At 35.4% G+C, this 6009-nt stretch overlaps 1 protein-coding gene across 2 annotated transcripts in view; it reads right to left on the minus strand.

The window, feature by feature from the left end:
• Window positions 1–6009, minus strand: part of znf711 (ZFX family zinc finger ZNF711) — a 280678-nt gene that overhangs the window by 162292 nt on the left and 112377 nt on the right. The gene's annotated exons all lie outside the window — the stretch shown is intronic.

Genomic DNA, 6009 nt, shown 5'->3' on the forward strand with positions numbered 1-6009 from the left:
TATTTGATGTATTTACTGTGGAGTCTATTCAAGCCTTTCTGAAATGATGAGTCACACACAAATGCCGTTTGCTGCACACAAAAAAGTTTTACTTTTATAGAATTCAAAGCCTTAAAGCTTTGAAAATGAACTCATATAATTGTCTTGTCTTTCCCTAGTGATAAGTATATTTATGTAATATGAATGATTTTGTTTTTATAATGTTCTAATCATATCATTTTAAATTGTACATTAATATTAAACTTTAAATTGATATAAACACTGTAAAAAAACATCTGTAATTTTATGGTTTATTTCCGGTAGCTGGGGCGTCTAAAAAAAACGTAAAATAACGGCCGTTAAATTTCAGAAATTTACTGTAAAAAAACAGACATTAAATTACAGACATTTCCTTAAATTTTAATTTAAATTTCTGGTAAATTTACGTTATTCTACCTCTGTTCTTTTACAGTAAATTTCTGTAATTTAATGGCCACTATTTTACGTTTTTTTTTCTGCCCCCCAGCTGTCAAAAATAAACCATAAAAATCAGTTTTTTTTTACAGTGAATATTTACACATTTTTCCTTTAATTTCAGCTTTAAAAAAGACTAAATGTATTTATTTCGAGCTCTTTGTAAACCTACATTTATTATTACATTTGACGGTGTTTATGTTTTAATGTCATTATATTTGTAAAATCAGTTTCTTAACCATCAACAAAGAAGTGAATTGCACAGGCTGGTGTGAGAAATGAATCAAAGTGACACTCTTTATGTTTTGTGTAGCTGTTTGCTGCATGTGCCACACTTTTTTGAATCATTTCATCAGGATGTTCATTAATGGCAAGCTCTAAATTAAACACTGAATTGACAGAGTATATATTATCATTTATATTGAGTATTATAAAACCACTGAACCTGAATTAATCTAGGTTGGGTTTGTATAGTTTTGTCAACTTTAAGCGTACTCTGCAAAACAGAGTTTGTTAAACTAGCTTTAAGCAACAGGCCACTGAGATTTAATGTCTTACTTGATATTAATAATCTGGCTGGACAAGGTTTGATGTCAGTATTCATTGTTGAGGATGCTACATTTATGTCCATTGGCCACTGGTACATATAAATCCATTTGTGTAACCACTAGAGTAATTTATTCTAACAATTAATATTAAGTTATTACTTTGTGAGCAATTGTTTACATACAATTTCCTGCCAAATCTAAACAATTCTTTGAGAAAATTATTATTTACTGTGTGTTTAATTTATGTTATATACATTTTGTAACTGTAAAGCTAAATTAATTGGACTTTTAACTTTTGACAGTCTGTTTTTGGATATTTTGTGTAATAAAACTAAATTATTTGACATTATACTCATATTGCATTTTTAAAAATATCAAATAGTTCACTTAAAGGTGCCATACAAGTGAAAACTGTGAAATACAAGTGACATACAAGTGAAAACTGGATGTACCTAGGCATAGCTGAATAAGTTCCGTATATGACAATAACACAGTGAGTCTCAAAAACCATCGATTTTGTTATGATTTTTTTTTTGTTGTTGTTGCCTATTTTCTATGCTCAGTGTTTTTCTTTGTCATGCCCATGATCTTAGCTTTCATAAGTTATCTTGAGCTGATCCGAAATCGCCCCCTATACCCTCATTCACGATTTCTTACATCAGTCCACTATAGTTCACTTGAAGGAGTGGGCTCGTGGGCTGTAGACTCTTTATTGGAGTGCATTGTTTGATTGATTGAGTGCACTTCAAACAGTCAACTATGGTTTTGGACATCACTAGAAATGGCTGCTCCCTCAAATAGTGCACTATTTAAGGGTATAGGGGGATTTCTGATACAGCTAGAGGTCTCTTTCGTCTGCACCTTTTTGTTAGCCAGTTGCATGTTAGCTTGTTTGTTTCTCATTCTTTATGTGCTCTTTTGTTCAAGTTGTCAGTTAGTTTCATGGCTTTCACAATGTGTCTGTGTTCATTTTCTGCTGCTTTATTTTGAGTTTATTTTTGTTCTTTGGACTTTCCATTAAAATTCCAGAAGCAACATTTGGATCCTCACTGCCTTATTTTATAGCACCAACACACAGGCATAACAGAACTAACCGACCGTTAAAGATTCAGCAGTTGTTGTTTTTTTTTGGGGGGGGGTGGGGGGTGGGGGGTTTAGTGGTCAAGACCCATTACCAGTGAGACTTGCACAAGAATTACCAATAAGATGTCACCCACATTGACAGATGTCCCCAAGTGGCCCATGTCACCACCTGAACCTGTGGACACTGCCGGATTAACCAATGGGTATTATGGGCACAGGTCCAGGGGCCCGTCCGCACTTAGATTTTGCCTACTATTCATCACGAGAAAGACAAGTGGGAATCATTAATAAGTGTGTGTATTATGAAGGACTCAAATTCAAAGAACTGTATTGGAGAGGTGTTATAGAGTTATACATTAAAAATACCCTTAAATATAAATTTTATTACTGCTTCAGTGAACTTAAACAAGTAAATTAAAATCAATTCATTTCTCCTAGTTGTATTAGTATTTTTTTTGTTCAAAGTGTGCTTTAAATGCTTTAAAATTAAGTTAAATCTTTGTAGACTAGAAATATATGTATCATTTATTTTAAAAATGTGGGCAATACATTACAAATTAATTTTATTTAACAAATATTATATTAATCTTATTTTTCAATTCAACTATGGGGTGCGGCTATAGGGGCCTAGAAGACATTGTGCCCAGTTGCCTCTGAATTATTATTCCGAGCCTGCCTGTGGATCCACTTCTGTGTCCTAAATCAGAACTTCCAGGGCTGCCTTCGTGATGTCTTGGATTTTATTGTCTTCTCTCTCCTTTAGCCCTTTGTTCAAGCCTCATGTAGCCTGTTAGTTTTGTTGCTCTCATAATATCTCTGTGTTCCAAGTTTTTCCTGCTTTGTATGATTTTTTTTTTCTTTGGACTTCATTAAAACCCTAGAAACTGTAAATAGATCCTCACTGCCTTATTATCTAGCACTAAAACACAGATGTAATAGATTCTTTGTTCTCATGTAAATGTGAGTGTAAAATTCCAGTAAAAAACATGCCAATAGTTCGGTTAACTCAGATTAGGCTGACTCTGATTTAAGCATGGGGACATTTACATTAGTCATTTAGTAGACACTTTTTTCCAAAGTGCCATGGTCACACTAGAGTTTGTACTAGCGAAATTGTTTCGTACGGTGCTGTGATTAGGGGTGGGATTAAACAAGATGATTATCATTAAAAAAGCAAGCGATTGCTCCATATTTGACATTTCTGTCCAGAGAGGTCATGTTTTGATCTTCGATTGCTCTCGCAATTTAATTTTGCAGGTCAGAGTTCACTAAACTTCAACATTACAATGCAGTGACATGCAAAACTTGTGCATGAGCTTGCGTTTCTGGTTTTCCGCATTCGCATACATACGATTGGATATGTATGGGGTGAAAAGTGCAGTGTGACTGGGGCTTTACAAATTAGGAGGCATTCAGTGATTCAATAAGAAGAGGCAATACACACAAGAAGTGCTAATTATAAAAAGAAACTGTTAATGCTCAGAGAATTAATGGCCCGTTTCGATTTAACGGGATGAGACAGGTATTTTCAAAACCATTTTTTCTACACAATTTGGTCCACAAAAAATTTTGTCACTGAAACCAACATTTTTGAAATATTCTGTCAGGGTGAAGATTTTCAACAGCTCCAGGTTCTGTGTTTTTGGAGAAAAAGCTTACCTGTGCATGTGGACACAAGATGTGTCCCAAATCGCATACTTATACTATACTAAGCGATGTTTTAGTATAGTAAAAGTTGTGCGTTCACACTGAAAACTCAAAAAAATAAGTGCACCTTAAATACCCAGATGATGCATTTATTCAACTGTTAAAAATAAGTGTGCTATGCTCACATAGCAGAAAGAGTGGAGCTAGCTCATGGTGGATAGTTTATTTATTTTGGATTGTAAAAGCAAAATTCTCCTACAAGAGTGATTATAGCGCCTTCCAATGGTGAATGCGGTTATACTCATGGCAGGTATTATTTGGTACTTTGGTCATTTATTTCACTAATTTGGCAACCGTCAAAGGTCATCAGGAAAACAGTTTGAATTTCCGCTTAGTAAAAACACGTGTTCCATTTGGGCTGACACTACATACATACAGTATGCTAGTATGCAGTACACTATGCTGTTGAGTGTGAAAGTGCATAGTAAGTGTGCACTTACTAATGTTTTGATCCTCGATTGCTCTCACGCAGTCAAATGATGTGATTTCGAAGGTCAGAGTTCACCAAGCTTGAACTTTGCAATGCAGTGAACTACAAAACTTTCCACACAACCTTGCGTTTCCTGTCTGATGCATTCGTGTGCATTTGAATGGAAGTCTATGGGGTGAAAAGTCCAGTGTGACCGCAGCTTTAGATGAACTCAACAGAAATAAAACATGTTAAATCTCACAAAATCTCAGCTGATCAGGATCATTAAACAATCAACATTAGCAGTTTCGCTAATATGTGTGCTAAAATCACATTATTGTGTATTATTTATTATTATTGTTTCATCTAATTGAATCATTCCTTCATTTTCCCGACGGCTTAGCCTTTATTAATCTGGGGTCGCCACAGCAGAATGAACCGCCAACCCATCCAGCACATGTTTTTGAGCAGCAGATGCCCTTCCAGCCGCAACCCATCACTGGGAAACATGCATACACAAAAACACACACACACACACTCATACACTACAGTCAATTTCAGCATACCCAATTCAACTAGCACATGTCTTTGGACTTGTGGGGAAAACCAGAGCACCCGGAGGAAACCTTGGAGGAAACCCACATGCACACAGGGAGAACATGCAAACTCCACACAGAAATGCCAACTGACCCAGCCGAGGCTCGAATTAGCGACCTTCTTGCTCTGAAGCAAACTTGCTACCCACTGCGCCACCGTGTCGCCTAATTGAATCATAGTTATTATTAACAGTAACATGCTAAGATTCATCATTACAATAGTGATAAAAATATTTACTATGAGAAGAGGGACACATTACACTTAGACAAAAGGGGCACCCCTCACACTTTCAACTGAATAGACCTACTGATTTATACATTGTGTAATAACTGTAACGTTATATTCTATCCCCTTCCCCTACCCGTATACTAAACTCTGACAGGAAACAATCTGCATTTTTACATTTTTAAAATACTTATTTACTTTGTGTGATTTATGAGCATTCGTGATATATGCTGACATATTTTAGTCCCCACTGGGATATAAAAACATGTACACAGACACATACACACACACACTAAATTCATTGCTCGCTTTATATATGTGCTGCAGTGTACCATTATTATCACATAACAACAATAATAACAGTTGAAATGATAAACCATGTATTTTCATTTGTTAAGAGTGTGACGTTACAGGCAAACCAATCATAAATTAAAAATCTTATATTCATGATCTTCTTTCTTTGCAAGTTATATTAATAATGGTCTGCAAACTGGTGCAGTAATCCTTAGTCTCTTGAAGAAAACGAATGAATATAGGCTTGGATCCTTGCAGTTTTCTCTCAATACCGCATGTATTTTCTTTTGTAGTTATGAGCGTGATGCATGATGTAAGAACTACGAAATATTTTAGTTTGACCTTCAAGATTGCAGCCGTTGGCGTCCACATATATGCCTTGTGTATTTTCTCATTCAATGATTATTTACATTTATATTTTCTCTCAGCTAACATACTTTTGGAAAAAAAATAGCAAATAACACAAAATGAATAATTGTATTAAGCATAAGTAGCATTCTAGTTTGAGACTGCATATTGTATTCTGTTCAGGCATTTGTTGACACTCTATGGGGTCCTTCTGATCGCCATGTGGTGTTGGATAATTCTAGAAGAGCGCAAGCGAGAGTTCATCGCACTGCTTCTACATCGCACTGGGTCTACAGGAGCAGGGTTTGATCCATTACAGAACATTTATTTGACTTTCGTCTGAGG

Source organism: Danio rerio, chromosome 14, assembly GCF_052040795.2.
Source record: "Danio rerio strain M-AB ecotype USA chromosome 14, GRCz13ab, whole genome shotgun sequence".
NCBI lineage: Eukaryota > Metazoa > Chordata > Actinopteri > Cypriniformes > Danionidae > Danio > Danio rerio.